This window comes from Hippopotamus amphibius, chromosome 2 (genome assembly GCF_030028045.1).
Source record: "Hippopotamus amphibius kiboko isolate mHipAmp2 chromosome 2, mHipAmp2.hap2, whole genome shotgun sequence".
Lineage (NCBI taxonomy): Eukaryota > Metazoa > Chordata > Mammalia > Artiodactyla > Hippopotamidae > Hippopotamus > Hippopotamus amphibius.
The window spans coordinates 154122567-154146373 of NC_080187.1; positions in this window are offsets into that span (position 1 = coordinate 154122567).

Below are 23807 nucleotides of genomic sequence, written 5' to 3' on the forward strand. Positions count from 1 at the left end.
CATAAATAAATCATCTTGGAAAATTGCTTAAATGTTAAGAAAGAATATTTTTATAGAAATATGTGGCATCTCAGGACTTCAAAGTTTGTTTTCATATGTTTATAGGTATTTTTTGGCATTAGTGAAACAAATAAGCTATTTTAAGAAATATTTTTGGCAGAATCACTTCCTCTCACAATGAGAATCAGCGAAGACTTGAGGGAATCAAAGAGCACTGGAGTATCTCTCACACAATACAGCAGACACAGACATAAAAATAAGCCACTGGCTATTTTGGGGGACAGAACAGCACTTCTTTCTACTCAAAATACACAGATATATAAAAACAAAACAAAACAAAAAACATGGTTGTGCTTAAATGCTGTAGCCAGAACATAGACAGCATGTTTCTAATTAAATAAAAAGAAAGCCTGGCCAGTTCAGTGACAATTCTGAAAATAATAAAAGATAGTGGTGGGGATAGGAAGAATTAAAAATGCTGGTTAAAATTTCATGCTTATTCATTGGGTATTGAGGTGTATCCCTGTACTGTGAAGAAAGATGTCATCCAAAAAATTGTGGCTAACCCAGTTAGAGGCCCAGTTCATCAAATATTATGGTACTTTTCCTAACCATTGTTAAAGTCAGTCACAGAAGGATGCAGAAGAACAGTGCATGATTCCACTTGTATGTGATATCTAAAATAGCCAAGTTTATAGAAATAGAGAGTAGAATGGTTACCAGAGACTGAAGGGAAGGGAAAATGAAAGTTGCTGTTCAATGGATATAGTTTCTGTTATGCAAGATGAGTAAGTTCTAGAGATCTGCTATATAACAACTGTGCCAGTAGTTAACAATACTGTATTGTGCACTTCAAAATTTGTTAAGGGGGTACATCTCACGCTAAATGTCTTTGCTGCAATTAACACCCCCCTCCAAAACTGTCGTCTACCTTCACTGTTTAGAAGATAAATAAATAAATATGGTTTCCTCATTAAAACAAAACAAACTTAGAATCAGTTAAGAATACTTAAACCATTAAGGCAGGTTTGTATATTTAGATAATAAAGCATATTTTTATTGGGAGCTGGGGTGATGTGGGATACACAGGAGATGGTATCCCATAGTTGATGTAAGATTTATACTTTCCAGATTGAAAGAAAATTGAAATATTCTGGAGAAATGGACTTCACAGAAGAGGACTTTCTGCAAGATCTCTCATGGATGCTCTAGAGCCCATAACATATATATGCTCTAGATATAGAAATGAATGAAGAATTAGCTGGCATCTAGAGCAAATCTTATTAGGGTAGAAGTAATTAATCATGTGTCTCAGTTCTGTTCTTACCATGTATGTGCAAAAACTCAATTAAGCTTCTTAACTCCACTTGAATGCCAACAGGGGTGGACTGGTTGTATTTAACTAAATTCTTTTTTTTTTTTTGGCCATGCCACACAGCATGTAGGATCTTAGTTCCCTCTAGTTCCCTGACCAGGGATCAAACCCATGCCCCCTGCAGTGGAAGCATGGAGTCTTAACCACTGGACCATCAGGGAAGTCCCTAAATTCTTAAAATTATAAAAGAATGGTGAATAAACTATATGGTCAATATACCAACATTTCACTAGATCATTCCTTTATAATTACCAAAAATTTTCTGCCCTGTACACAGGGCACTTCATTTCTAAAATTGTAAAACCTAAAAAAATAAAAATAAATAAAAATTCAGAAGATTGTTTTGGTGAACATGTCTGAGCAAAAGAAGGTGAGAGATTATCACAGGTACAGTCAACCCTTAGTGTCACATAGTAGAGATCACTTCCCAGAACAGAGTGTTCACAATACTAGCATCCCTCAAAACTGGACAGGGAATACACCGTATAAATAGTGTCAAATTGTTGCTCTCTCATCACTCTATTTTCTAGGTATCTCAGTTGACCATCCTTGTTACAGTAACATATTACTTTTTTGATATATTAATACTGTTGATTACAACTTCCTTCACATCTAATTGCTTTTTTTTTAAGCTCTTTATTGGAATATAATTGCTTTAAACTCTTGTATCAGTTTTGAGGTATACCAAAGTGAATCAGCTGTATTTATACATATATCCCCATATCCCCTCCCTCCTGTGACTCCCTCCTATCCTCCCTGTCCTGGCCCTCTAAGGCATCACCCATCATCGAGTTGATCTCGCTTTGTTATACAGCAACTTCCCACTAGCTATCTATTTAACATTTGGTAGTGTAATTATGTCTATGCTACTCTCACTTCGTCCCAGCTTCCCCTTTGCACTCCCCCAAACCCTGTGTCCTCCAGTCCATTCTCTGCATCTGCATCCTTATTCTTGCCCTGTCACTGGGTTCATCGGTACCATTTTTTTTTAGATTTCGTATATATGAGTTAGCATACAGTATTTGTTTTTCTCTTTTTGGCTTACTTCACTCTGTATGACAGACTCTAGGTCTCTCCACCTCATTACATATAGCTCCATTTCATTCCTTTTTTATAGCTGAGTAATATTCCATTGTATATAAGTGCCACATCTTCTTTATCTATTCATCTGTTGATGGGCATTTAGGTTGCTTCCATATCCTGGCTATTGTAAATTGTGCTGCAATGAACATTATGGTATATGTTTCTTTTTGGATTATGGTTTTCTCTGGGTATATGCCCAGGAGTGGGATTACTGGATCATATGGTAGTTCTACTTTTAGTTTCTTAAGGAACCTCCAAACTGTTTTCCATAGTGGCTGTACCAGCTTACATTCCCACCAACAGTGCAGGAGGGTTCCATTTTCTCCACACCCTCTCCAACATTTATTGTTTCTAGTTATTTTGATGATGGCCATTCTGACTAGTGTGAGGTGATACTTCATTGTGGCTTTGACTTGCATCTAATTGCTTTTTGATTGTATTTAAGAACCTGCTTTTTTCTTTGACAAGTAGATTGCCTGTCATTTTTTTTCCTTGTTTTAATAAGAAAGACATCTTTTTTTAAGTTTTTGATTTATTTCCCTATAGCTTAAGTATTTCATGTACTATTTATGAATGCTTAGGAAATGATTCATAAAAGAAACTACACAAACATTTTAAATCAATTGTGAAAAATATATATTCAATTCCAAAGGGAAGGAAAATTAAGAAATTTAAAATGCCTAAAAACCAGAGGTTAAAAAAATTGCAAAAAAAAAAAAAAGTAGCATGTTTTCTCATAAGAACATAAATACCATGACAGCATAATATTCAGAGTATTCATGCGTATGACTTCCATGTAGTTGTTTAGGATTTTGTAAATCATTACTTCTTCTCAAAAAGGTTGGCTTAAAAGTTTTTATTAATTAGAGAATTACCTGACAGACCACTAGCTGACTTTTTTCGTATCATTTGTGACAAACAGAAATTATCAGTGAAAAATCAGTATTTTCATAATATTGCTTTAGAAGCCAAATGAAATTTTATTAAAATATACTTCCCTGATGAATCTATCTGAATTATAGATATTACCATAGTTAATTTTTATCCATTCTTTAAAATTAAAAAATGATAGTATGGAGATTTAGATAGTGGAGAAGGGTTGGGAATGAAGAACAATAGGTTTTATTCTTTTCAGACAGGTGGAAATGTAGTTAAAAAAAGCTAAAAATATTAATTCTGTTATATTTCTTCATTGAATATATTTTCCTGTTTTTCAAAATAAATTTTAGGCAAAACTGACATGTACTACATGTCTCAATTTGGATAATATTCTCATCTCAATAGTCATATAAAAATAAGAAATTTGGTAGAAGGTATATTATTTCTTTCAAATAAAATAACCCTGAGTTTTCACATCTAAGTCTATGTAACTCAATATATAATAAGTTTAATGGCAATAAATCAGCCAAGATTGGGGCTTATGTTCACAATTTAGGTCTTTCAATAAAAGATAAACAATTGCTAGAAGACATTGGAAACTGAGTATAGAGTTGAGGATCAAAGATTAGGTATGATTTGTAGGAGTAATGAGTCAGGGAAAAAGCTTTGCCTGTATCGTTTCCTTAGTCTCAATGGAAAAGATTGCTGAAGAGTTTATAAACTATATTCTAGCAAATTAGAATTCCTTGAAAGATGATACTGATTCACAAATCTTATTTAAAAAGATATGCTATTTTAGTGCTTAAAGACAGCCGTTGCACTAGCAAAATTTTTCAGAAACAAATAAATTCACTGATGTGTAAAAAACAGGTTCTTGTTTTGAGTTTCACCTTCCTGTGATAAGCAGGGTGTGAAGATGAGTGGAAACTCCAGGATGATTCCTCTTAACGCACCCATTTCTGGGCTATAGACACCTGCAAGCACATATCATGGACTTTGGCCTGGATGGAGAGACACATTGTTCTGGGCTGATTGAACTATCTGAGGAAATACTGGGGGGAACTAAAGATAGGAGTTGTATCAGCTTCTCTTCTTCTTATCAGAGAATCACACACACATTGTGTTTACCTGTCAAGTTATCTATAATGCTAACTTGGAACAGCACTTAGTTCTGTGCCTGGTTCAAAGTGCTCAATTAATATTGTTGATAACTAATCAGCTTCCTTCCCTGTGTTTATTCTGTTTTTTTGCTCATCTGGACATAGACACATTTTATATATGCTCACACATACAACTCTCCTCAGCCAGCATGCATCTCTAGTGATCATTTTAGAACAAAAGATAAATAAATAGCCTTCTCCCTAAAAATACCTACATTAATCATCTTTATTAACGACAACCACATACATTGGGAAACACTAGTATTCATATATGGATGATGTTATTTTTTCAGCCCCTGAAAAATATATGTTTCTTTTATGAGTAACAGATCCTTTGCACTGACTCTTTAGTCTCCTGCCTGCTCTAGAGTGACTAGCACAATGCCACCCACTGTACCTACTAGGTAAATAATTGTTTAAATGAGTGAAAGAGAATAGAATTAATATAATTTTAACTGTGAGATATACACACATGAAATGCAGGGGGATCAAATTAATCACAAGAAAATAAACATTGATAACAGGAGGTACATATTCTCCAATTTTTAGTATGCATATAGTATCTTACATGTATTATTTTATATATTTCCAGTAGTTTGAAAAAGTCAGTATTATCACTCCCCTTTTGCATAGGAAGAAACTGGGGTTGAAACAGTTAACCTGTCCAAGATCACCAAGCAGACAAGTAGCAGAAATCTTTCAGTTATTTCACACTCACTCCTTAATTATGGAGAGCTTGCTAAAATATTAACCTGCATTTTCTTTAAAGCTTTTATCAGTGGAGACATTATTTTTATGACCATATAATAAGGGCTAGATGCCTTTAAACTCTTCCCTCTCCATTCTCCTTTACCTCATTTGTTCACCATATAAGGAAAAACTGTTTTCAAACTTGTCTTCATTTTTCCTCCATTCACTCTCTATATGATTTTCCCAAAAGATTCTAGTGATAAATGGTTCAGTTCTAATGATACTTTTATGAGTTTTTAAAGTGAAATGAAACATTATAGAGATATACTGCTATAAACATTTAAATCCATTAAACTGGCTAGAAAATATGTTCAAAATTGTGATAAAAGTTCCAACTAAATCTGCATCTCCTTCTTTAAGCATTAGCATTAGTTTTATAAACTGAAAAAGAAGAAGCATTGTTCATTTTTAAACTTTTTTCTCCTTTATTCATTTAGTTATGCTGCCTCATGTTGTTTATTTTGTTTGTTTGTTTTTAATCTTTACTACAAAAGCCAAATGTTTCAGCTGCCCTAGAAACTAAATAAGTATTTATGGCTTTGCCTCAGAACTATTTACTGAGACCTGTAGTGGACTAACTTAGCTCCTGAGTAATGGCAAAAGTAATGGTGTGAAATGTGAATGTGAAGAATAACCTTTTCAGACACCCAGTCAAGGCAATACATGTATTCATCATATCTCCAAACTCATCAAATCGTATACTATACATATGGTCAGTTTTTTTAAAATGTCATTTATACCTCAATAAAGCTAATTTAAAAAAGAATAAAAATTTTTCAAAACATAGAATATATGTTCAGGGACTTCCTAGGTGGCGCAGTGGTTAAGAATCTGCCTGCCAATGCAGGGGACATGGGTTTGATCCCTGCTCCAGGATGATCCCACATGCCATGCAGCAACTAAGCCCATGTGCCACAACTGTTGAGCCTGCGCTCTAAAGCCTGTGAGCCACAACTCTTGAGCCTGTGTGCTGCAACTACTGAAGCCCATGCGCCTAGAGCCTGAGCCTGTGCTCCACGACTAGAAGCCACAGCAATGAGGAGCCTGCACACCACAACGTAGAGTAGACCCCGCTCGCCACAACTAGAGAAAGCCTGTGTGCAGCAACGAAGACTCAACGCAGCCAATACATAAATAAATAGATTTATAAAAAAAAAAAAAAAGGAATATGTGTTCAGATAAGGGGGACATGAAAATTCTGTCCTAAAGAACAGAAATAGATGAAAACAAATTAAAAACAGTAAGGGAGAAAATAAAGAAAAGCTATAAACATCTTTGATGTCCCTAAGAGAAAATAAATTAGTGTTAAAACTTGAATATTACCTAAAGTATATATTCACTAAAGGCAACATACATTTTTAGATAAAATTTAATTTATGTTTAAAAGATCTAGTAGTTGATGGCATGAAGACTTTCATTTCCCATATTATGGCAGATTAGTTTATTTAGACAAATGATTCTGCTAAAAAGAAATAAAAATGCTCAATGTAAATGCAAGTAGGACTCAAAGTAGTCCAATAAATTTTTTCCAAGGAAAACCTGAAGCTTAGAATAAAAAAATAACAGAGTACCTGAGGAAAAAACACTATGAATGAAAATCAGCTTTTCTAAACAGGTAGTAAACATAGACCTACAAAGCCTTAAATATCATCCCTAGCAGACACAAAATAGCCCTGCTTACTTTAATATTTTCAGTCTTGAAAACACCTACAGTCTTCAAAACACTATACATAGGACACTATATATAGTGACCTATCTGATTTGGGGGGGGAAATGAAAAATAGAAACTGAATAAATTAAATATGGAATAACCTAAAAGAAAAACTGAGTATATGGGTTTACAAGCTGATTAAATGTAGTTCAAAATACAATAAATGACCTAAAAAATAGAGCTGCAAAATAATCCAGAATATAGCAGATAGTGACAAAGACTGGAAATATTTAAAAGATGCCAGGCAACATGGTGAATAATTAAGAAAGCCCACCTATAGTAAAAGGAGAGTAGCAAGAATGTGTCAAGTGCAATATTGAAGAGAAAATGGGTAAGAATTTTCCAGAATCGAGGAACAAAAGCCATAGATTCAAGAAGCCCAATGAATCCAAAGCTAGGTAAGTAGAAAAACATATACATTTAAAGATGACAAAATGAAACTGAACAATAAAAAACATTCAACAAGAAAATCCTAAAATCAGTCTAAGGGAAAAAATATTCTTCAAGGAGTGATAGTAAGACTGATAGCTCACTTTTAAATAGCAACAATGGAAGCCAGGATACTGAGGAAAAAAAAAAGTTTCAACCTAGAAATCTATACTCTCAAAGATGTTTTCAGACCTACACAGAACTTGCCATTATTAAAGAATATTTGAAAGGCTGTCCTTCAGGCAGAAGGAAAGTGATCTCAGAAGGGATGCCTGTGATTCAAGAAGAAATGGTACAAAAATGAATTGGTAAATCTGAGATTAAATCTTAATAAATGCCAATTGTATTAAATAGTGATAATTATATGTACAGTTAAAAAACAAGATAGAATTACAATAAGGATACTTTTTCAAAATCAACTGAGATTATAGTAGTGGTGTTAACATTTTCTAAGATCCTTTTGTTACTGAGGTATAACTTGCTCAAAGTATCATTAATCAGGTTTTGATAAATTAAGTGCATATGTAGTCAGTCACTATCATGTAGTTGTTAATTTCTGTAATATGTGAATGTATTTTCCATTTTAAAAATTATGTTAAATGCCCTCTTCCCTCCCCTAAACACAAATATTACAAATAAGTGCTGGAGAATCCAAAATGTGTTGCTAAATCCCAGTAGTTAAATTCTCTTGTACAGGAATATTTGCTTAATTCTAAATGCTAAGTACTTAGAAGTGTTTCCTTGCATGTGTGCCATACATTTTCTCAAAATAAAATTTTATGCATAGAATAGAATAAGAACTACATTTGAATAATAATTAAACATTTAAAAATGTGACCTATAATTGTGGTTTTTACCCTCTTACTATTGTTGGTGAGAAATTAAGCCTATATGCAATTGTAAACGAAGCCTTAGAAGTATATGAAAGCATATACATTTTTCAGAATAATTGAAAAGAATCTTTTTCTCCCTTTAAGAGAATATTTTCATAATAGCTTTTGAACATATAGTGCTTATGTATTTCTATTCATTTTTTCATAATGCTAAAATAATGAATTTGCTCACAGTGGCATATACAATTAGAAATTAATGTTGAACTTACTGTATCCTGTTAATAAAAATACAAAGGGGAATTTTAAAATAAAAACTGGTAATAATTTCTTCTGCCTTCTAATGTTGATGCATAATTAATTCATATTAATAGAAATGATTTTTCTATTGCTTCCTTTTACTTAGAGTCATTCGTGGAATAGAAAAAAATGGGTAAGATCCTAAATAGATGACCATCATTTAGGGGGAAATGTACATGCTTATGAGTTTTGGCTATTCTCAGGGAGGCTAAGAAATCCTCTGTGGGATAGAGTTCTTTGTATGGAGTCCATCAGATTGGGCCTAGAGGGAGAGAGAGAATGGAGATACTCTGCAGAGGAAAATCAGTCGGTTCTCTCTCTGTCAATCTCTATTTTTCTTTCTCTCCCTCTCTCCTTTCCTGTCTCTCCCTTTCTCCCTTGCTCCCCCTCCCTCCCTCCCCATCTCTCTGTCTCTCTTTCCAATCCTCCCTTCCTTTTCCCTTTAAAAACTGAAATCTCAGTTGGCAAAAATGTCAGAAATATTTTTTAGAAACAAGGAAGGCTAAATTTATGCTTCACTTCATCTTTCCATATTGCTAATCTTCAGTGAAGTGTGCTAAACACACGGACACTATATATTTTATTTCTTTCTATCTGGGGGTTAAAATCAAATATCTGTAGCTGTTTTCCATGTTATCTTTGTCTCAGGATGTAACAGTGAAAGCGTCTATCATTTTAATTAATTCAAAGGAAGAAGGACAATTAAATGGAGGTAAAGAAAAGATATGTCATCTCTAACCACTAAAAGTCATTGGGATATTTAAAAGAATAAGGAGCTCCTACAAAACTTCATTTGTTTAGATCAGAAAACAGTAGTCTTGAGCTATTATCTGTGAGGTATTATTTAAACATCATTATGTTACAAATTCTTAATCAGATGTTATATAAAGTACTTATATACTTACTATTTTAGTTTGTAATTTTATATTTCTAAGTGTATATGAAAATAATAAAATCATAGGAAATATATTCTTTTTCATGTAATATCCTGCTTTCCTATCTGTTTATTGTATTTACTCATTCTGCAGGAGTAGGGTAGATTTTATTTAAGTATTCTGCATACATACAGGAAAGTGCACACGTTATAAGTTGATGAATTTTCACAAAGTGAACACGCCTATGTAACCATAACCTGGGTCCATAAATAGTAAAGAAGTAGCACTCAGAGCCCAGCATCCTGCTGCAGCCTACCCACTACCCCTTAGTTTAGTTTAGCCTATTTTAGAACTTTATGAGAATGGGATCATACGGTACTTTTTATTTTTGAATGGCTTCTTTCAACATCATTTGGTTTGTCCAATTTTCCCATGTGGTTGCAAGTGCCAATAGTTTAGTTTTTGCATTGTATTATATTCCATTGGATATAATGCAATGCAAAAAATATGACAATTTTTTGATTCTATTGTTGGACAATCTAGGTTATTTCTAGCTTTTTCATACTGCAAATTATGCTGTTATGAATATACATACCTGTGTTTGGTGAATGTATATACACACTTCTGTGTTATATATAACCTAGAAGTAGGATTGCTGGGCCACAGGTCATATCTGTTCAGCTTTAGTATCTGAATTACCTTTGAACCACTGTCACATCAGTGGGATCAAAGTAGTGAGGTAAGGCAGATTAAGTATTTAATTTAAAGTCAGCTGGAATTTAGTCCTGTTGACACTACTCTTTTACTACTAATATTAAGCATATTATTTAATTTCATTGACCCTTTATCTATCTGTAAAAAAGCATGTGAACTATACCATACATTCTATAAAAATAGTAAATAAAATAATGTATGCTGAAAAGTATGTAGGGCTTCCCTGGTGCCATAGTGGTTAAGAATCTGCTTGCCAATGCAGGTGACACAGGTTCGATCCCCGGTCCTGGAAGATCCCACATGCCACAGAGCAACTAAGCCTGTGCACCACAGCTACTGAGCCTGCGCTCTAGAGCCAGCACGTCACAACTACTGAGCCCACGTGCCACAACTACTGAAGCCTGCGCACATACAGCCAGTGCACCACAACAAGAGAAGCCACCACAATGAGAAGCCTCTGAACAATGAAGAGTACCCTCTGCTCACTGCAACCAGAGAAAGCCCACATGCAGCACCGAAGACCCAAAACAGTCAAAAAATAAATTTATAAAAAAGAAAAAAAAAGAAAGAAAGAAAGGAAAAGCATGTAATGAATTTAGTGTTCAATATTCATTTGTTTGGGTGTTAGTAGAGTTAAAATTAAACTATATGTGAATCTGAATAACTGCTTGACACAGGCCTTGGCACTAAGTTTTTTTGTTTTCCTCAATCTCATTTTATCCATTTGAAGTAGAGGGTCTAACACAAAAACACTAAGGCTTCTTGAGGTTTTCAGTAAGCAAGGCATCTGGCTGGACAGCAGGTGAGCACCAGGGTTCAAATCTGCATACATAAGCCTTAAGGAAAAATGGACTAGAGTCTGAGCCAAATCAAAGCAGGATGGCCTTAGAGCAATAGAAGCTTCCTGGGTGGTTTTTATATTATATTTGAAAACAGCCCAAGGCAGGAACGTCATAATGTCAAGGCCAAACTAAGCATTATCTTACCTACAATCTGCTTCCACCAGAGGAACTGCAAGGTGAGGGGGACAGACCATTTCTGCATAATATATATTCTTTCATTTATGGACATTGGAGTACAGACTTCCTATACACACATTACCTATACAATAAAAATGTACATGGCCTAAGTATATGTCACTGTATAAATACAGAGTTTTAGAAATCTTGAACCCACGCTTCCTGATCACATATGCTAGGACTATGAGAATCATTTGGCAATCTCTGCTCTAACCCATGTTTTCCCTTGCCACGTGTTCCTTTTAATTTCATCGGTGCTCCATAAGTTTAGTGTGCACATTTGGTATGGTAACTAATACTCATTAAGAATTTATGAAGCAACAGCTATGTGTTCAGCATTGCTGTGTGCCATATGAAGAATGCACCATAAGCATGATCCTCATTTCCTATTCCTCAAGGTGCTCAAACACAAACTGCAGAGGCTCAGGAAGTGTTCTCAGGATAAACTGGAATATGATTATATTATAAAAGCAGTGATATCCTCTGCTTCATGCTTCTACTTGGCTGAAGTTATTAAACTCCAATATTTAAATATATGAGCATGAAAAGTTTGAAAGAAAACCCAAGATGTGTCCCTTTTACCAGTCAGCCATATACAATTTTTAAAAATATTTTCTAAGATAACCTTTCTAAAAAGACTTGTACAGAGTCTTAGTTTTAATGAATTTTTCTACTGATTTCTACTATGTACAGATGAATAAATTCTTCACAACAAAAAGGATGAGAATATTAAGATGAACAAAGGCAGTTGTTCATCAGGACTGAGATTCTTAAACAAGTTTTGCTCTTCTGTTAATTGCTGTTCAGTTCTAAAGAGCAAACTATCAGAAGCAAAACAGTTCTGTTTGTAAATAAGTCTGACAAATAGAAGTTAATCATAAACAATTCTTACTTTTTTCATAGTAAGAAATAAAATTCATTATTTTAATCATAAGCTGAGTGTTATATGTGACCATGATATTCTATTATTTTCTTAGATTGTTTACAATTTTAAACTACAAACCTTAATCCAATGTCCTATCTCCCCAAAATGATTAATTTGAAAATATTTTTTCATAAAAATAACATTAATGTGGTTTTAGGTATAGTCAAAAATGTTGTATATATCACATATCAGATATTGTGCATGTCCCTGCCAGCAAGGAACTTGGAGTTTTATAGGAAAGACAGACACATGCAATAATTAAAGTATTTTTAAGTTGCAGGAGTATTGAAGTAGTGAAAGTGATGTATTATTGTTGTGTGGGAACTGAAGAGGTTACAGAACAGTATCAGTGAAGGCAGAACAGGAAGGATAATTACTGACTAGATGTTGAAGGATAGCAAGGGTTTATTAGAGCTTTGTAGGGCAGTTGTGGTGTGTTATATGCATGTGGCAGCATGTATGCCAAGACACAGAAGATACAGCCTTGTGTGTATACCAAGAACTAGAATGGCTGGTGTTTTTTGGAACATTAAGAGCAAATGGAGATATAAGTGAGTAGAAAATAAAATAGGTGAAGTAAATAGGAACTAAATCATAAAAGGCCTTGTATATTTCTATTTACACTCTGGAATTTTTTCCTAATTTGCCAAACCAGTGGTTTTCATGTTTCTAATTTTCATATTTCATGTTTCTCCTTGCACTTCTTTTGAAAATGATGATTCCTAAGAACTCTGCTACCATCAACTCATATCCATCTGATTCATTTTGATAGATGGGAGACTCATAGAATTTGCATTTTTAAGATTTGCACTGGGAGAAACACTGTTTTAGGCATTAAAAAAATTAAATCTGCTACGTAGAAGACTGATATTGTTATATTTCTAGTTTTTAGAAGTAATTTGAGAGCATTTCATTCAAGCTGACTGGTGAGGAAGTTACTGGACAAGTACCAGTGAGCAATGATGAAGTTTTGAAATATAATAGTGATTTGACAAAGGTAGCAATGTAGTGAATTGGGAAATGATAGTGTATTTAATAAATGGTTATCAATAAGCAAAGTAGAGCTCTTATTTTCTGTCTTTCACATACACAGAATTTCTATCTCACAGCAAACACAAAAATCCCAGTTGTACTGAAAACCTACATTTGATAGGTAGAACAATAAAACTTTTAGAATAGAATAACTTTATGACTTTGGTTTAAGTATCAATTTTTAAAATTGTGTACAAAAAGTTTTAAAAGAAAGAAACAATAAAATGGACTATGTTAATATTAGTATTTCTTATTCTTTCAAGACCTCATTAAGAGAGTGACAGGGCAACCCACACAGTATGAGCAACTACATTTAATACATATATATATACTCATAATATATAAGTAATTGTTTAAAATAATCAGAAAGAACATTTTGAAATATAATTAAAGGCTAACTTTTGAAAAGTGGGTATCCAATGGCCAACTAACATATGAAAAGTTACTCACAACATAAGAGGAACATGCAAATGAAAATCGCAATATGATACCACTCCACACCCAGTAGAATAGCTAAAATGAAAAATGATTTAAAAAATCAAATGTGGACAAGGATTTTGAATAATCAGAACTCATATACTACTTGTAGGAATGCAAATTTTTACATCTACTTTGGAAAATTATTTGGCTTGATCTCCTAATCTGAATAAATGAATACCCTATTAATTCTATCCCTATTTATACATCCAACAAAAATATATACACAGTTTCAACAATAAACTCTATAATATTCACAGAAGCACTTTAATAAGAGCTACAAATTGGATACAATGCAAATTCTCATCCATAGTTGACTTAATAAATTATGGGACCTTCCAAGAATGGATACTACATGTTCCAATTGTCTATTGCTGCATACAAAAGCATTCCAAATTTAGTAGATTAAAATAACAAACATGATCACAGGTACAATGAATCAAGAATTGGAATTGGTTACAGTGGGGATGGATTTTCTCTGTTCTATGATGTGTAAGTCCTCAGCCAGAAAGACTCCAGTGACTGGGGATGACGTCAGTGTCTGGGAATCAAAAGTTTCTGAAGGCTTCTTCACTCACATGCCTAATATCTGATTGGTATTACTAAGACTATCATCACTAAAACATTTGTATGTGGCTTGTGCTTCCCTGAGCATTCCTTCTTCATTCTAAGAAGGTAGAGTCCTTAGAGCAGGGGTTCCCAACCCCAGGCCATGGATCGGTGGTGGTCCATCTCCAGTTAGGAACCAAGCTGCACAACAGGAAGTGAGAGGCAGGCGAGTGAGCCAAGCTTCACCCACCACTCCCCATTACTCCCCATCATTCACATTACCACCTGAACCACCCCCTGCCCCACCCCATCAGTGGAAAAATTGTCTTCTACAAAACTTGTCCCTGGTGCCAAAAAGATTCAGGAATGCTGCCCTAGAGGGAGTATTCAAAGAGGTAGTGTTTCAAGAAACCAATGTAAAAGCTAAAATGTTTCTTCTCACTTAGCCTTAGAAGTCACAAGTTACACATTATCCCTTAAGCTACACAGTATTGATTACAAGCAAGTGATTAAGGTCAGCAGGATTCAAGAGGAGAGGAATTAGACTCCATCCTTTGGAAGTGGTAAGGCCATTTTACAGAAGACTATGTGGGCTGGGATATACTGCTCTGACCAGCTTTGGAAATGCAATCTACCACAAATACACTGATGAAATTGACAATTCTACCCATCAATATAGATGAATCTTTCAAACGTTATGTTGAGCTAATAAAGCCAGACATAAAAGAGTATATATTAAATAAATCCATTTATATAAAAAATATTAAATGAATTTATCTTTTTATATGTCAGCATGGTGGTTACCAAATAGTGATTAAAAGAGGCTCAGAAGCATTCATATAGTTTTTGAGCTATCACTCATATTTCTTTTGAGTACTACAAGTTATAAGGCTGTGTTTAGCAAGTGAAAATTCCATCAATTGTTTGCTTATGGTATAAGAATTTTTCCCTGTGCATGTATTATACATCAAAAAAAATTTAAACTAAAAAGAAAAACCCTTTCAATTTATTCCCATTTAGTACATATGATCTATGTCAACATTTTTAAGATCATTTAAAGTTTTTTTCTCATTTTTTCTTCACTCATTTCTTTGTAGTTTCCTTATTTTTTTTACTCATTATACATCTGTACAAAACTTTTACAAAGAAGGATGCTACCTTGTTAGAAATAATAGTTGGGCTTTCCAAGATGTCAGAGGAGAAGGAGGATGTGGAGTTCATCTCTCCCTACAATCACATCAAGAATACATCTCAGATGGAACAATCCTCACAGAACACCTGCTGAACACTAGCAGAGGACCTTGGACATCTAACAAGGACGAAAAGATCCCCATGTAACTGGGTGGGATGAAAGAAAGAAGAAGGGAAAAGGAAGAGGAGAGGAAGCAGGATGGGACCTGAGTCCTTGGCAGGGAGCTGGGAGAGGGGAGCTGGGGAAGCCCCTCACTGGCAGGGAGATCAGCTAGGACAGAAGGGGAGATTTGGGAGCTCAGAGGAGAGTGCAGCAACCAGTCTGTGGCAGGAAGGACAGGGTGAGACATACACAGATGGTCTGTGCACTGCCCTGTGTGCCCCAGCCTGAGATGGGTGCCTGCTGGTGCAAACAGGGCCTGGATGCTGGAACGTGGGGTTTGGAGAGCAGACCTGGGGAGGGGACTGCTGTTGGCTGTAAGGAGACAGCCTGAGGAGATGGCAGTGAGGAGCTCTGCAACCAGCAATGTTCGTGGAGGAAGCTCAAAACACCACAGAAGTGAAGCACCATTGTTGAATGACACACAAAGGGCAGGGCTGCCATTGCAGCCTCTCTCTTCCCATGATGCTCCTTGCCTCCACAGGCACTAGGGAGGTTCCTGCTGGGCCACACAACCCTGCCATTGCTTCCTCTCTCTCCCTGCACTTGAGGAGCTCACCCTGACTGCCGCCTAATGAGCTCACACGATCCAGTTGACACCCCAGCACCTACCATCTGGGTGGCTGGATAGCCTCAATTACCACCTTGGCCCCTTCCTGCCTTATGGGTTTGTGTGCTCCAGTGACCACTAGAGCAGACTCCAGTGGGAGAAACACATGCAGAGGTGGGGCTGAAAACCCAGCTGAGCCCCAGGGGCTATGTGACTAAGGAAGAAGAGCTGAAATCTCTCCTTGCAGCTACATGGACTGTGGAGTTAACACCTCCACTGACAGCTTCCTATATTCAGCACCTGCAAAACATCTGAAAGGACAAGTGCTCCTGCAGCTGGGACAGGTCTGGCTTTAGCAGCTGTGGGCTTTGTGGGCACATATATGTGGGGGATGGGCCAGGCCAGAGTCTATGCTGCCTCCATAGCTCCCACAGCAGGTCCAGGTGCACAACTACTGTAGTCCTGGGACCTGATTTCAGTAGATCTGTGCTGGTGGCCTGGTGAAAACAATGCTTGAGAGTCACCATGGCTAACTGCCAGCATACCCATAGTTAAGGTGGGACTGAGAGCAGTGCCAACAACATTGTACTTTATGAGCCCACACAATGGATGAAAGGTGACATAATGGAGCACATTTACAGGTGAACATCTCCAGAGAAGGAAGAGTCAGTGGCTTTTCTCCCAGTAGGAGTGCTCCAATCCCACCTACCTCGCACCACAGATCACAAATATGGCTAAGAAACAGATCTGGGGACTTCTATTCCAACAATTAGGGAGCAGATCCCACCCCTGACAGGGCAGTGACAACCTCAAAGCAAAGGGGAGGCCCTGCTCAATCTCCAAGGCAGGCTCTAGTCGCCACAACACCTGTCAAAGCCCCTATAAAGGGGAGGATGGCACAAGCCTCTGGACAAAACTAACCTATGAGGGTGCAGACACCAGAAACAAGAGGAACTACAGTCCTGCTGCCTGTGGGAAGGAGATCACAAACACAGTAACTTAGACAAAGTGAGATGACAAAGAAATATATTGAATGTGAAGGAGCAAGATAAAAACATACAAGAACAAGTAAATGAAGAGGAGATAGGCAAATGGCCTGAAAAACTATTCAGAGTAATAATAGTAAAGATGATCCAAATCTCAGAAAAAGAATGGAGGCATGGATTGAGAAGAAAAAAGAAATGTTTAACAAAGACCTAGAAGAACTAAGGAACAAACAAATAGAGATGAAAAATACTACTGAAATGAAAAATACACTAGAAGAAATCAGTAGCAGAATAACTGGGGAAGAAGAATGGATAAGTTATCTGGAAGACAGAATGCTGGAGATCACTGTCACAGAACAGAATAAAGAAAAAAAGAATGAAAAGAAATGAGGACAGTCTCAGAGACCTCTGGGGCAACATTAAACACACAGCATTCGAATCATAGGGGTCCCAGAAGAAGAAAAAAGAGAAAGGGTCTAAAAAAATAATTGAAGAGATTATAGTCAGAAACTTCCCTAATACAGGAGAACTATTCACCCAAGTCCAGGAAGCACAGAGAGTCCCATACAGGATAAACCCAAGAAGGAACACACTGAGACACATATTAATCAAACTAACAAAAATTAAACACAAAGAAAAAATATTAAAACCAACAAGGGGAAAGCAACAAATAATATACAAGGGAATTGCCATAAGGTTATCAGCTGATTTTTCAGTAGAAACTCTGCAGGCCAGAAGTGACAAGATATATTTAAAGTGATGAAAGGGAAGAATCTAGAACCAAAAATACTCTACCAAGCAAGGCTCTCATTCAGATTTGATAGAGAAATCAGAGAAGCAAAAGTTAAGAGAATTCAGCACCACAAAATTAGCTTTACAACAAATGATAAAGGGACTCCTCTAGGAAGGAGGGAAAAAAAAGAGACCGTAACTAGAAACAAGAAAATAAGAAACGGGAAAGCTCATTGGTAAATACAAACATAGAGTAAAATTAGAATATTATCCAAACACAGATATGATATCAAAACCAGAAACTGTGAGATTAGGAGATGACAAATGCAGAAGATGGAAAATTGCATTTGAAATTAAGAGACCAGCAACTATATGTACAGTCTGCTTTATCAAAACCCCATGGGAAATGCAAACAAACATCTACAATAGAAAAACACACAAAAAAGAAAAGCAACCTAAACACATTACTAAAGATGGTCATCAAACTACAAGAGAAGAGAATAAAAAAAAAGAAGGGAAGAAAAAAAGACCTACAAATAAAAATCCAAAAGAATTAAGAAAATGGCAATAGGAACCTACATATTGATAATTACCTTCAATGTAAATGGAGTAAATGCTCCAATCAAAAGACACAGACTGGATGAATGGATACAAAAACAAGACCTGTATATATGCTACAAGAGACCGACTTCAGACCTAGGGACACATACAGACTGGAAGTGAGGGAATGGAAAAAGGTATTCCATCAAATGGAAGTCAAAAGAAAGTTGGAGTGACAATACTCATATCAGACAAGATAGACTTGAAAATAAAGATTATTACAAGAGACAAGGAATGACACTACATAATGATCAAGGGATCAATCCAAGAAGAAGGCACAAGAATTGTAAATATATACACACCCAACATAAGCATACCTCAATATGTAAGGCAAATGCTAACAGCCATAAAAGGGGAAGTCGACAGTAACAGAATAATAGTGGGGGACTTTTAACACCCCACTTACACCAATGGACCAATCATCCAGTCAGAAAATTAAAAAGGAAACACATGTCTTAAATGACATGTCAGAAAAGATGGACTTAATTGATATTTATAGAGCACTCCATCTGAAAGCAGCAGAATACTTTTTCTCCTCAAGTGCACATGGAACATTATTCAGGATAGATCACATCTTGGGTCACAAATCAGGCCTTGGTAAATTTAAGAAAATTGAAATCATATCATGCATGTTGTCCATCCACAATGCTATGAGATTAGAAATCAGTTACAGGAAAAAAATGTAAAAAACACAAACAGATGGAGGCTAAACAATATGTTACTAAATAACCAATGGAATCACTGAAGAAATAAAAGAGGAAAGCAAAAATTACCTAGAGATAAATGACAACAAAAACACGATGATCCAAAACCTATGGGATGCACCAAAAGCAGCTTTAAGAGGGAAGTTTATATCAATACAATCTGACCTCAAGAAAAAAGAAAAATCAAATAAACAAAATAACATTATACCTAAAGCAACTAGAGAAAGAACAAAAAAACCCCAAAGATAGTATAAGGAAATAAATCATAAATATCAGAGCAGAAATAAATGAAATAGAGATGAAGAAAACAATAGCAAAGATCAATAAAACTAAAAGCTGGTTCTTTGAGAAGATAAAATTGATAAATCTTTAGCCAGACTCATCAAGAAAAAAAGGGAGAGGACTCAAATCAAAATTAGAAATGAAAAGAAGTTACAATTGATGGCACAGAAATACAAAGGATCATAAGAGACTACTACAAGTAATTATACACCAATAGCATGGAAAAGCTAGAAGAAATGGAGGAATTCTTAGAAAGGTACAACCTTCTAAGACTGAACCAGGAAGAAATAGAAAATATGAACAGACAAATCACAAGTACTGAAATTGAACCTGTGATTAAAAATCTTCCAACAAACAAAAGTCTAGGACCAGATGGCTTCACAGGCAAGTTCTATGAAACATGTAGAGAAGAGTTAACACCTATTCTTCTGAAACACTTCCAAACAATAGCTTAGGAAGGAAGAATCCCAAGTTCATCCTATGAGGCCACCATCACCCTGATACCAAAACCAGACAAGGATACCACACACACGCACACAAATTACAGGCCAATATCACCGATGAACATAGATGCAAAAATCCTCAACAAAATACTAGCAAACAGAATTCAACATCACATTAAAAGGATCATACATCATGATCAAGTGGGATTTATCCCAGGGATGCAAGGATTCCTCAATATAAGCAAATCAAACAATGTGATATACCACATTAACAAATTGAAGAATAAAAACCATATGATCATCTCAATAGATGCAGAAAAAGCTTCTGACAAATTTCAACACTTATTTATGATAAAAACTCTCCAGAAATGGGGCATAGAGGGAACCAACCTCAACATAATAAAGGTCATATATGATAAACCCACAGCAAACATCATTCTCAATGGTGAACAACTGAAAGCATTTCCTCTAAGATGAGGACTAGACAAGGATGTCCACTCTCACCGCTATTATTCAACATAGTTTTGGAAGTCCTAGCCATGGCAATCAGACAAGAAAAAGAAATAAAAGGAATACAAATTGGAAAAGAAGTAAAACTGTCACTGTTTGTTAATGACATGATATTATACATAGAAAATCCCACAGATGCTACCAGAATACTACTAGAGCGCATCAATGAATTTGGTAAAGTTGCAAGATACAAAATTAATACACAGATTTTGCCTTCCTATACACTAACAACAAAAGATCAGAAAGAGAAATCAAGGAAACAATCCCATTTACCACCACATCAAGAAGAATAAAATAGCTAGTAGTAAACCTACCTAAGGAGCCAAAAACCTGTATGCAGAAAACTATAAGATGCTGATGAAAGAAATAAAAGATCACACACAGAGATGGAGAGATATACTATGTTCTTGGATTGGAAAAACCAATATGGTGAAAATGACTATATTACCCAAAGCAATCTTCAGATTCAATCCATTCCCTATCAAATTAGCAATGGCATTTTTCACAGAATTAGCACAAAAATATTTTACAATTTGTATGGAAACACAAAAGACCCTGAATAGCCAAATTAATCTTGAGAAAAAAAAAAAGGAGCTGGAGGACTCAGGATCCCTGACTTCAGTCTATACCTCAATCAAGACAATATGGTACTGGCACAAAAACAGAAATATAGATCAATGGAATGGTATGGAAAGTCCAGCAATAAACACATGCACCTATGGTCACCAAATCTATGACAAAGGAAGCAAGAATATACAATAGAGAAAAGACAGTCTCTTTAATAAGTGGTGCTGGGAAAACTGGACAGCCACATGTAAATGAATGAAATTAGAACATTCGCTAACATCAAACACAGAAATAAACTCAAAATGGATTAAATACCTAAATGTAAGGCTGGATACTGTAAAACTCTTACAGGAATACATAGGCAGAACACTCTTTGACATAAATCACAGCAATATCTTTTTGATCCACCTCCTAGAGGAACAAAAATAAAAACAAAAATAAACAAATGGGACCTAATGAAACTGAAAAGCTTTTGCATAGCAAAGGAAACTATAAACAAGATGAAAAGACAACCCTCAGAATGGGAGAAAATATTTACAAACAAAGCAATCAACAAGGAATTAATCCCCAAAATATACAAACAGCTCATGCAGCTCAATATAAAAAAAAAAACAACCCAATTAAAAAATGGATTGAAAGATCTAAATAGACATTTCTCCAAGAAGACATACAGATTGCTAAAAAGCACATGAAAAGATGTTCATCACTAATTATTAGGCAAATGCAAATCAAAACTACAATGTGGTATCAGCTGACACTGGTCAGAATGGCCATCATCAAAAATTCTACAAACAGTAAATGCTGGAGATGGTGTGGAGAGAAGGGAACTCTCCTATACTGTTGGTGGGAATGTAACTTGGTACAGTCACATGGAGAACAGTATGGAGGTTCCTTAAAAAACTAAATATAGAGCTAACAAGTGATCTAGGAATCCCACTCCTGGGCATATATCCCAAGAAAACCATAATTTGAAAAGATACAAAAGAAACCAAAATCCATTGCAGCACTATTTACAATAGCCAGGACATGGAAACAACCTAAATGTCCATCAGCAGATGAATGGATAAATAAGATATGGTACAAATCTACAACAGAATATTACTCAGCCATAAAAAAGAACAAAATAATGCCATTTGCAGCAACATAGCTGGACCTAGAGATTGTCATACTAAATAAAGTCAGACACAGAAAGCAAAATATCATATGATATTGCTTATATGTGAAATCTAAAAAAAGGTACAAATGAACTTATCTAAAAACAGAAAGAAAAAAACACAAAAAACAAAAACAGAAATAGAGTTACAGACGTAGAAAACAAACTTGTTACCAGGGGTTAAGTTGTGGGAGGGATAAATTGGGTGATTGGGATTGGCATATACACACTACTATATATATAAAACAGATAACTAATAAGAACCCACTGTAAAACCCAGGGAACTCTACTCAATACTCTGTAATGGCCTGTATGGGTAAAGAATGTAAAAAAAAAAGAGTGGTGATGTGTGTGTGTATTTTTTTTTTCTCCACTATATATATAAAACTGATTCACTTTTCTGTATACCTGAAACTAACACATTGTAAATCAACTATACTCCAATAGAAATTAAAAAATAAATAAATAATACTTGGAAAATAATGCTGGTGTAATTGCTTATTGTTTACTTATTACAGAATAACATATTTCCAGAAGTAAAATTAGGCTCACCTCCATGAGCTTCTCTTTGTTAAAAAATAATAAAATTTATTGAAAAAGGCATGAAGAGTTATAATACATGAGGCAATTTTTATCTTGTTACATTGTTTATATTTATATATACTTGGAAATAGTCATTTCCCCTAGAAATTTGGAACTTGACACTTTTTTGTTTCCTAATAGATACTTTTTCTCAAACCCACATCTAATCCGCTGGCAAATCCTTTCCTTTCCATTTTTGCTTTAACACATATCCAGAATTCAACTATTCCCAGCCACCTCCACTGTTACTGCTTTGTCCCAATTGTTATATCCTACTTAGATTTTTCAACAGCATCCTCATAAGGCACCCTGTTTTGCCTTTGTCCCCTTGATTTCTAATTCACAGCATAGCAGCCCAAGTGGTCTTTTAAATCTGTCGGATCCTGTAGATCATTGTTGCTCTTACTCACTTTATTCTCCAATGGCTTGATCTTAGAGTAAAAGTCAAAGTTCTCACTAAGACCTACAAAGTCCTGCAGCACTTCAGCTCCTTCTTCTCACCCAACTTGCTCATTTTGCTTTAGCTACTCGGCCTTTCTGCTTTTATCAAAAACATCAGGCAAGCTCTCATCTTGTGTCTTCGTATTTGCACTTCCCTCTGCCTAAACCACTTTTCCCCCAGATCTGTGAATGGTTGATTCTTCCATTTCCTTCTGGTGTTTATTCAAATCTCACTTTTTCTTTGAATCTTTTTCCTGACCACTCTTAACATTTCCACCCTTTCCCTATTCCCATCATTCCCATCTTATTCAACTCTTCTCCACTTATTTTTGTTGAAAGTACTGATCAACTTTACATACTTATTATTTTGCATTTGTTTCATTATTATAAGTCTCTTCTACCCCATTTTCACCCTTAAAGAGTGAGTTCTGATTCTATAGACCAGAATGTGTGCATTCCAAAGAGCTTTTACCCATTCTGTTTCCTCTTTCTCAAGCAAACTTCTCCACTCCACTGCTCTTTACCTGTTCTTCAGCATTTATATTTGTTTAAATGTTGTCTCCTCAGGTAATCTTTCTCTGATCATTCTATAAAAAGTTGCCTGAACTTCCACCTATTATTCTCTATCATAGTTCCCTTTTTATTTCTTTCATACATCTTTAGCATTATGTAGTTATTTTGTTCAATTAGTGATTTATCCTCCTAACTAAGAATATAATCTCAATGAGGAGAAGACATCATTAAAGAATGAATGTGTGAATAGACAGCAGATTTTACCTGGCCATAGACTTTTTTTTT